Consider the following 10781-nt stretch of genomic DNA (forward strand, 5'->3'; position numbering starts at 1 on the left):
ACTTTTCTCTGAACAGGAGCTCAAATGGGATGAACCCCATGGATGCTTGAGGCACTTCATGATAAGCAGACACGGGGACATTATATCCCAGTCTCTTGGTCTCTTGTTTACATACCTTTTCAGCATAGATTTTAGGGTTCTGTTGACCATCTCCACTAAACCATTGTTTTTTAGGTGGAACAGGGCAGATTTCAGTTGCTTTCCCTCACACACCCTTCATTACACACCAAATAGCTGGGACATGAAATGCGACCTACAATCTGATAAGATTTCCTTTGGAAAGCCCAGCCTGCTAAATACAGGAAACAGTTGCTGAGGCACTCTTCTATCTTCTGCATTTGATGGCGCATGGCTTCTGAACACCAGGCAGCAAAATCCACCACCACTAATAAAAATCTTTTCCCTCTGTGGGTTGGCCTGGGTAAGGGTCCTGTAATATCTACGGCAACCCTGAAAAAATGCTTCTCTGATTACCAGTAAAGGATGCAAAGGATCCTAAAGTGCCCAACAGGCTTGTTCCACTTTTGACATAAGTTGCAAGTCCTGCAGTATCCGTGTACCTTGTTCTAAGTATTGGGCCAAGAGAAGTTTTCCCTTAGCCTTTCATATGTCCTCTCCAGTCTTAAGGGACCAGCAAAAGGGCAATCATGGGCTAGCAGCATTAACACCGCATGATGCTTTGGGGACATGATCAGTTGTTTGTTGAGCTCCCCAGGACTTCTACTTTTCCCAGCTGGGAATTTCCTGTAAATTCTTCCCTCTTCAGTAAAGAACTGCCCCATTCTCTCTGTCTGCGGTATTGGTGAGGATAGCCTCCCATATGCTTTCTAGGGAAGTCTCTGCACTTTGCCCTGTAGCAAAATCCATTTGGCTTTTGCTTGCATTGAGAGCTGTCTCAGGAAAGGGGCCAACTCCTCCCTTCCTTCCCCTCCCCTTCCCTGGAGATGCATCACAACTTGCTGCTGCTAAGGGCGCGGAGGGCTCCTCTCCCCCCTCAGCTGCCCCTTCCTCCTCAGAACTTACTTCTGGGAACTGAGGGACATATTGCCTCTTGCTGTGGATCACAAAGTTAATGGCTTTGGCCAGTGATATTACGTCTCTTCCCACCAACACATCAGCAGGTAAATTCTTAAGCTCTCCCATGTTTAAAGTACCCATTAAATCTTCTCACTCTAATTCAATGCAGGCAAAAGGCACTGTGGTTCTAAACTGCCCAAGATCAGGAGTTTTACCACCTCTCTCCTTAATCACATATTTCCTGACTAGGGAAACCTCCAGCAGGACAGTGGGGTGGGAGGAGGTATTGTTTCATATTCTCTGTGTATATATAAAGTCTGCTGCAGTTTCCATGGTATGCATCTGATGAAGTGAGCTGTAGCTCACGAAAGCTCATGCTCAAATAAATTGGTTAGTCTCTAAGGTGCCACAAGGACTCCTTTTCTTTTTGCGAATACAGACTAACACGGCTGTTACTCTGAAACCTAGGCTCCTGTGTCTCTCCACCCCAGACCACTTTACCATTTACTTTGGCCCCTTTAATAAACTCTTTGTCTACCTCCAGGAGGTCAGACTTTAACAAATTAACTAGATCTAAGTCTCTGACTCGAGGGTAGCTGCATTAACCGGGAGAGATATGGCATTTTTTCTCCATTTATTCAAGCAAGCAGTCCACATGAGAAGCACCTTCTTGGACCTTCTTCTTGGGATGGGGTCCAATAATTAGAGTTACCAGGAGGACGGGCATTTAGTCCCCTCTCCTTCCTCCTTTTTCCCAGAAACAAGCCAGGCCCTCCCTTTTATTACAGGCTTCTGCCCTTCCCTTTGGGACCTGGACTCTATGAATGATCTCAATTGTATGTAAGAGTCAGCTGTCCCAACTATAGGTACTGGGGATTTTCCCCACTGCTATCCTTACCTCATCAGAGCAGACATCACAGAACAGGAGCAAAACAGATCTACCAACCTGTCATAAGTTTCTGCCCCTGTACTTTTTGTTCACTTTGTCAAATAATTCCCCATTTTCCAAACCTGTTCCCTGTAACGTAACTTTCCACATTGTCTGAGGCATCTAAACTTTAGGTAATATGCCTCTGGAGTAATCTGAAACCTTTTAAACACAAACCCCCTTAACCCAATCATACAACATAGCATCATTTACATCCATATTATTCAAAATTTGTACAGCTCTACCAGGCAGTTTGGGGAGTAAGACAGTCATTCTCTGCTCAGTTGGGATTCTGTGTACTCCACACATCTTTTTGAAGGTGGTCAAATCTTCCCAATGCAACCAGGCTCCCTGTAACTCAGGCAGTTTGTCTCTTGATCCATGGGCTGGTGGTTCCATCCTTGCATTTCCAGCTTTTTAAACTCATGCTGCCTTTCCATCTCCCTTTCTTGGGCTTTTGCCTCCTGCTGTTGCTTCTCGGCTTCCCACTGTCCAGCTGCATGAGTCTCCAGTGGGCCCCCACTTGTGCTGCTTTCTCTGTCTCCCGCCAATGCTTGTCTGCTGCCCTCTGTCTAACTCTTTCTGTTAATTTCAGCCTTTTGGTCCTCGTGGCTAACACTAGCTTTTGGACCTCCATCTTGGCCAGTTCTAATTTCAGGACTGCTTCACTGGGATGTGGTCCAGGCAGAGTTCCCAAGCCTGCACCCTCTCCCCTCCATTTCTTTTTGAGGAGTCTGGCTTCTCTGCCTCTCACTTATGTTTCATGAGCACAGATCTCATTTCCTCAAGGGTTTTCCCTATAGCAACTAATCCACGTTCTGTGCACAGATGCTCAAACCGAGCACTGGTCTGTTTGGCTCAGGTTTCTTGCTTGCTCATTTTGCTTTGTCTTTTCTTCTGTTTCCCTTTCCTAAAATAAACCCAAAACAACAAAACATAATAGTTTTTCTCTCCCTGTTTCCCACCGTCTCACTTTTGAATCTCCCAGTAGCAATGTTATCTGGTATATAAGTGCCTTGAGCAAATGGGGTGTAGATCCTGCCAACTACTCCACTGTGACTCTTCCTGGGGGTACCCAGGATTGTGAGGCACCTCACCACCACCCGCCCTTAGTGAGAGGAAGTCTTGTCTGTGCCTATTGGGAGTCAGCTCCCTAACTCCACTGCCCTTCCACTGTCCCCTCTAGGCCTATGCAGGGCCCTCTCTCTTTATTGGTTAGCGATAGGCACGCTCCAACCCTCAAGCTCTCTGAGCATCTCCCCGGAGTGTCCAGCCCCCATTCCACTAGACATGCGCAGTAGTCACAGATCCACTGTTTCCAAAGCATCAGCACACCCCAGTTTACCAGCTTCAACGCAGATCACTGCTCTGCTAGAGAGACAGCACTGAGATATGTTTATAGTGAAATCAAGTAAGAGTTTGTTTAACAAAGTATAGAGACTCAAGTGATAGCAAAAGAAGATTTGGAACCAAATGGTTACATACAAAGTAAAATTGTAACAAGCATTCTAGAACCTAGACTTACTTAACTAGCTCTTTTCCTGGCCTATGGAGCAATGCTCACCTAAAATCCTTCCAGCTTTGTACAGCCAGGCATGACTATGATCTTCCATTTAAGAGACAAGGCACACTGTCAATTTGCTTCCTTGGTGAAAGATCCAGGGTGTACCTGCACTGCCAGTTATACCCCAACAATTCACTGTCTTTACCCGTAAACAGGATTCCCTGCCTGCTCTTTATTTCTTCCTGGAAATTCTCTCTCATGAAGATATTGCACTCCCTTGATTAGAATCAGGTTCAGTATGTAAACAGACTTCCCCTGTAAAGCAGACAATCCACAATGACCAAGGAGAGAGATAAGTGTCTTTTACCCCCTACCTGCAAGGAATATGTTTGAAGTTTGTCACTTGCTGGTTATCTGCCCTAGGAACATAATTTTCAGCATAGAAACATTAACTCCTTAATTATTCTCCCATCCAGACACAGAGCAATGATTAAGATGACAAGTGGCCTACTGGCTCCCGGAAGAGATCTCACATGCCAGTCTTTAGTGAATTATTATGTTTATATCCAACTCAGAGGATCCTTGTAAAATCCTATGAGCCCTCCGTGCCCTATGCTAGTTGATAACCTAGAGGTCCCTGGGTACCCTGGAACAAACTACCAAGGGAAGCGGCTGTTTCTCCATCTCTTGCATTCTTCAGATCAAGACTGATGCTTTTCTGGAAGGTCAGCTTTAGCCAAACGTAAGTATTTGGTCTCCATGCATCAGTAACCAGGTGAAATTCTTTGGCTTGTGTTACATGGGATGGTATAACAATCTTTTCTGGCCGTAATCTATAAAACCATGCGAAGCGCCCCCAAAAGTTTTACCACCACACGTCTGAGTGAAGTGCCAGGGTGGATACAGCAACACGAGTGTTATTTTGCAGTGTGTCTGCTCTCACTCAGGCTTGGCTAACTTGAGAGAAGTAATTTGAGTATCGATAACTCAAGTTAACTTTGCAGTGAAGGCACAGCCTTGGTGGCAAAAGCGGGACTGGTTCTTCAACCCAAAGAGCAGGAGTGTGAGGAAGTTCAGCACCCTAGGAGTGTATTCCCAATGCATTCTACCTATCTGCCCAAGTCCTGCCCCCAGAGAGATGGTGGGCAGTACTGCGTGGGCTATGATGCCAGATATAGTGGTGTGGTGCTGGGCTGAATAGGGGTCTACTTATTCCATGCCACCCTTACTTCTCCACTGCCGCTGAGGGTGGTGCTGCATTCAAAGCTGGATGCCTGGCCTGCAGCTACCGCTCTCTGCTCTCCCTTCAGACCTGGGCAGCTCGAGGGACATAAACTACAACAGACACAAATACATTTGAGAACCACTGATTTCGAATATAGAAAGGTCACAACGAGAAACTTCAATGTTCTTAAACTTGCTCTTGGATACAAAACCTTAATGAGGCCTCCTCTGCTTTTGTATCAACAGATCAGCACCTTCTTGTTACACATTCCGTGCACTTGGGAGGTTCTTCTGCCTTAATGCTGCTGACATCACAATGTCAACCCTTGTGAAGAGTGTGAGACTGTAACACGATGCAGTCAGTTCTTTGTATCTATAGCTTATTCTCATTTAAAAGTTACTGAAAGTACGTACATGAAGAACAATACTCCATGTTCAGCAGTGACACATCTCCTGGCAGATGGAGGGAACCTTCACCAAGGGGTCTGTGTGATCAGTAACTTCCAAAATCACTCCATTGATTCTCTCATGGACTTCTGTAAACTGAATACACCTAGATGTTGTTGCAGCAGCATGGCACATGCCTGTATTCCACCAGCAGGTCTGCCCATTGCACTCATCTTTTCTCCGGGTTTCTAGTCCTTGGTATGACACTTGCAGGAGTAATGACCACCATTCTGGCCAACACAGGGACCTGAACTGATGACCACCAGAGCTAAATGCATAAGCCTTTATAGTCTGTCTTAAAGAAGCAGGCTCTCAGGAGAACTCTCACAGCCTCACATTCTCTGTGGATTGGGACAACACACACAGTGATCAGTGGGTTACATCAGCAAAATGTGACAAATTACTGAATGGTGCAATGGATGCATTTTGGCGAGTCAACATAATTTACAGATTGAAACAGTTTTGGAACTTAAACTATGATAAAGAAGGTTAATCACAGCATAAATCATGTACAACCATCCTATCCCGCAGAGACAGGCTTGGAAGAATTTAATCTTTATTATAGTTTTGATGGATAATATAAATGTCTATTCTAAAGCATTTTTTCCAACTTCTTTATTGATTTACATTTTCACAACCGCAGGAAATTATGGGGGGGGGGGTTAGACAATAATGGTTTAATGGCAGTAGATGCTGAGACTCAAAAAGTTAAAACTTTATAACCATGAAAACACAAACTGTCAACATCACATGCCAAAAAATACCAAGTAGATATCCTTAAACTCTAATAAGTTCTCAGGCAGAGTATTTCTTATCTTGCCTATCTGTAAGTTTATATTATCATCAATAGAAATATTTTTTCCATTGGTTTTTGTGTGTACAATAGAATCAATGTTTATCAACAAAAACTGAATCCTTCTGAGCCTACTCACAGATGAGCAGCAGAGCATGAACATCTTGACCTTCCGAACTGGAGCATAAACCCTTATTACTGGAGCTACAGGAGTAACCAGTAGTAGAGAACATCAGCCACCGGAGGAGGACTTGACACACATTTTCCCCACCCGGTTACACAACTATTTATTAGTCAACAGTAGGGTACTGATGATCAGGAATCCTGGATTCTCTCTCTGGCTCTGGAAGATGAGTGTTTTTTTAGTGATTAGATACAGGGGAACCAAAACTGGCTTACTCAGTCTAAAAAGCATGTGGTTTAGTCGATCAGATTGGAATGTGTCATGTTAGAAACAGAAACCTAGTTTCTGTTCCTGACTGTGATCTTCTGTAAGCTCTCTTACTTATTTTAAAAGATAGGGGTGTTCAGGACCATTTCCCTGTCTTTTAAGGTTGGGAGTTTATGGCTTTATTAATACAGTGAATTGTATGGGACAGCGGAAGTTAGAAGAATTGAGAGTTGAACTTCTAGTCTTTTGCCCAGCTCAGGGATGCTTTCCCTAGGCAACAGAGCATCTGGTGAGGGAATCTGTTGGCCATTTTGTTGCCCCCTAGTGAGAGCATTCGTCCCACAGCAGATATTTTGGAGGATTTGGCTTGGTGCACAAATTTGCTATCATGAAAACAAAGTTATAAAACGCTCCATAGACAAACACTATCGATGCGTAACTGACAGAATCAGCACTTGAGGAACAACCGTGTAAACAAATGACACATCTCAGAGCGGTTTAGATTTCTCATCAAAAGGGATGGTTTTGAACTTTAGGAGTCTCTCTTTATCAATACTTTTTTTATTATTTGATAACTAGTTCTCAAACTTTACATCCTCTGTTGTTATGATTCGTTGGTTTGTTGCCATTTCAATTAGGTTTCTACAGAATAAATGCTTAAAATTTGCATTACAGATTTTAGTTTAACTGTGGAGAAGCTACAGCTCCACCATAATGTTCTTTTGTTAGTGACCATTAGCATGTCTCAGGTCCACTGTAATTTGTGAAGTTTTTTAGGCATTGTAGTTGCGGAAGGGGAAACACGTTCACCAACACAACACAAAATATTGAGCCAAGTTCTCATGCAGCCTGGATCCCAGCTCAGGTTTCCGCTCTACCTACATGTATGCAGAGGCTCTCTTTGTCCTCTGTTGCTATAGTATATAATGATGAATGGTAACAATTAACATAAAATAGGTAATTACATGTTGCTATAACTTCCCATCCAAAATGTAACATCCAAGATGCATTATAATACAGACACACACAATGCAGTCACTATATAGTTCTTCTTAACAACTGTTTTAATCAACATACAGATTTTTTTTAAATCTGTTTAGTTAGGCAAATAGCCTTCCAGACTCAAGAACAAAGAGCCTAATCACTTTCACACATTTTAAAACACAGACACTTATAAAACATAGTTCAAAGCTCCCTAAAGCTGCTTCCAGACTGAGCCTAGTTCCAGGGCACATTACCTGCGATGAATGTGCAGCCTTTACCCAGGGTCTCCAAGAAGAAACAGATCAGCATCTGTGAAAGGAAAACTGTTTAACCATCTAGTGACTTTAAAACTGGAATCCAAACATTAAAGAAACCACAGTAACTTCCAAGAAAGAAACACAATTCTATTTTTCTGTGATATACAGGAGGTGGTTTACACCCAGACCCTCAAAGATTTTAAGGTGCCTATCTGCCATTGATTGATACCTTTGAGGATCTGGGCCTTAGACACTCCTCCACACCAGTAAAAGGCTAGACTAAGGCAGGGACACAACTACACGAGATCTAACTCAATCGATGAAAAGTCCTTCTCTCCCACTTATTGCTTGAATATACTGATCTGGAGACGACTCTCTGCCTTGGTTTCTTAAGCTCATTTTACCAAGGTAAAGGCAAGTCTCCAAGAAAATCGTCTGACCCAAGAAGCCAAAGTATAATGACACACAAAAAGTAGCAGCAATTGTGACATGAAGCCAGATGCTTAGCTTGGTTAACTGTTGCATTTCCATTGACTTCATTGGAGCAACACTAGTTTACACCAGCTGAGTACTTAGCCGAACATCAGTATGCAGACCAATCGGGAAGACACAACACTTCCAGAACTAAGCTTACCGGCAGGATGAAAATTCGGAAGCACTGACTCCTGTCTGGAAATCAATTAACCTGAGGCACTTAACATATTTGTAAGGGCTAGTGTGGACATCCAGCGTGTTTATTGTTGGTTACAAATGTTTGTTCCTTACCTTATGTATCAGTGCATGAAAGATACCTTTAGGTCACGTATAGTTTGTTCCCTAGGGGCCATTGCATGAAATTTTCTAGTGCTTCATCCAGCACTAAGTTTTAGTGTTTTCAAATATTTAGAAGTGGGCAATAAGTGCTATTTTGGTTTCTGTTTTTTAAGGAACTAGGTGGCAGTTAAAACAGCAGCATGCCATTAATAAGGGCTCATCTACACATGGAGTGACACTAGAATGCTTTAAATTTAAAACTTACCTTATTCTAGAATAATTTTCATGTGTTCACATGCCCAACTGAACCGAAGTAACCATGTTATCATTACTTTCTTCCAATTCCCTCATTCTTTGTTGATATACCACTTGCTGCATCTTGTCTCAAAGCTGGATCCTGCAGACACATACACACACTAACCTTACTGATACAGTCCTATTAACTTCCAGTTGGGCTGCTCATGTGAGTAAAGTTACTCACACATACCTTTGCAGGATGTAGGCTCTTCAAGGCAAGAGATTATAACAACTACACGGTGCCTAGCACAATGGGGTCTGACCCCAATCAAAGCATTTGGGGGCTACCATAATATTTGTGATCAGAACTCAATACACATTCATTGTTAGTCACAGAATTTAGTATTCCCTACTGCACTCCTTCATTTAGAGGTGCAGTGGAATCCTGTGGGCCCTGTTAACAATGAAAAAGATGCGAAGACAACTTGGGTTATAACTTGAGATGCCAATCAGTTGGTAGGTTTCAGAGTAGCAGCCGTGTTAGTCTGCATCCGCAAAAGGAAAAGGAGTACTTGTGGCACCTTAGAGACTAAAAAATTTATTTGAGCATAAGGATGCATCTGATGAAGTGAGTTGTAGCTCACTAAAGTTTATGCTCAAATAAATTTGTTAGTCTCTAAGGTGCCACAAGTCCTCCTTTTCTTTTAATCAGTAGGTAGTGAGTGTTACATGTCAGTACCCTTCTGAACATGCTTATAGGGTCCAGGTTCATAGCAGTCTGTGACTCCTGGGGAATGGCTCCTGGATCTCCTGTCCCCCGGGGAGGGGGTAGAAAAGGGTGTTGCCATTCAATATTGGGAGAGAAAACAGGAATATAACGCAATAATTTCCCTGTCTATTCCCCAAGAGGCTTGAGAGAACCAGGTGCAGGCTCCCAGGGGAAGGGAATGCTTTCCAGACACGTCCCCTGGCCTGTCCCTAGTTTAGCTAAAAACATTTCCCATCCCCTGGGGCGCCCTCTGCAGATAAAGGCTTCTTCTGTGAACTCTCCCTGGTGCACCCTCTGCTCCAGGCCCGGCTCCCACACCGAGCCACGACAAGCGGAGAGTCCAGAAAGCTGCACACGCCCAAGCATGGAGGCTCCCGCAGGGTGCTCTGCGGGCTGCGTTGCGGGGAGAAGGGAAGCTGTGATTTTTGCGTCTGATCGCTCAGTGCTGGCCACACCCGTAAGCCGCCTGCGCCTGCCAAGGATCGGGTGCATCCCGGTCCGTAGAAACCGACAGAAGGGTCGCTGGGGCCGATCGTTGTGTGAAAGGGCCGGAGGCTCGGCCCGCAGAGGGACGCGCTCCGGGCAGATTTCCTCTTCCCTTTGTTCTGGGCAGCGCGGGTCTCCTGCACGGCGGGGGCAGGAGAAGAAAAGCACCAAAGAAACCTTCCTAGTAACCCTCTTCCCAGCGCTGGCCCCATGCGAGGGGTGGGGTGGGGTATAAAAGATCCTATCAGGGGCGCAAAATCCCAGCTGGGGACGGGGTGACCGGACTAAGAGTGAAACCGAAAGTAAAGACAAGCCCAGCGAACAGCTGGCAGCCGGGGCAAGAAGGTGCCAGATCGCCAACAGCGGATCCGAACCTAAATTGTACATGACACAACATACTTACCCCGGTTAATAGCAATCCTAGGGCGGCGGCCAGGGCTGCTAAAGACCCAGGTGAATGATATCCGCTGCCTTCCCTCCGGGACCTCGCCTTGCTCTATAAGGCTCCTCCCCAGTAGGGCTCTAGAGGCAGGTCTACATGAAGCCCGGCCTATCAGATCAGTATGTGGGGGGACAGATTTTTCACACCCCTGAGCGAGGCAGTTAAACCCATGTAAGGCCAGTTATACACCACATACTTCGGTATAACTACATCGCTCAAGGGTGTGAAAAATCCAGCCCTGCCCCGAGACGAAGTTATACCGACCTTCACCCTGTGTAGACATAACTACTGCCTCTTGCCAAGGTGGAGTAACTAAGCCAGCCCGAGAGCTCTCTCCCATCCGCTTAGAGAGTCTTGACCAGAAGCCCTGCAGTGACACAGCTGCGTTGGTGCAGCAGCTCTGATGCAAGTTTGTAGTGTAGCCCTGCCCTAAGTTTTTATAGTGTAGACCTGGCTCCGGAGTTGGGCAGTAACTGCGTGGCTTACTGGTGTCCATGCCCCTAAGCGATGTCCAATACTGGCACACGTTTATAGCATAGGGCCAGCTCT

The 10781-nt window shown here is 44.9% G+C and overlaps 1 long non-coding RNA gene across 1 annotated transcript; it reads right to left on the bottom strand.

Annotated features, from left to right (window-relative positions):
* Window positions 1–5387: 5387 nt before the first annotated feature.
* Window positions 5388–10281, bottom strand: LOC144269864 (uncharacterized). Its single transcript, XR_013347060.1, has 4 exons — window positions 10194–10281; window positions 8564–8695; window positions 7543–7597; window positions 5388–5461 (listed from the first exon to the last, which is right to left on the bottom strand). It is a non-coding gene; the product is annotated as an uncharacterized LOC144269864 (long non-coding RNA).
* Window positions 10282–10781: the final 500 nt, after the last annotated feature.

The sequence above is a fragment of the Eretmochelys imbricata genome, chromosome 9 (assembly GCF_965152235.1).
Source record: "Eretmochelys imbricata isolate rEreImb1 chromosome 9, rEreImb1.hap1, whole genome shotgun sequence".
Taxonomy (NCBI): domain Eukaryota; kingdom Metazoa; phylum Chordata; order Testudines; family Cheloniidae; genus Eretmochelys; species Eretmochelys imbricata.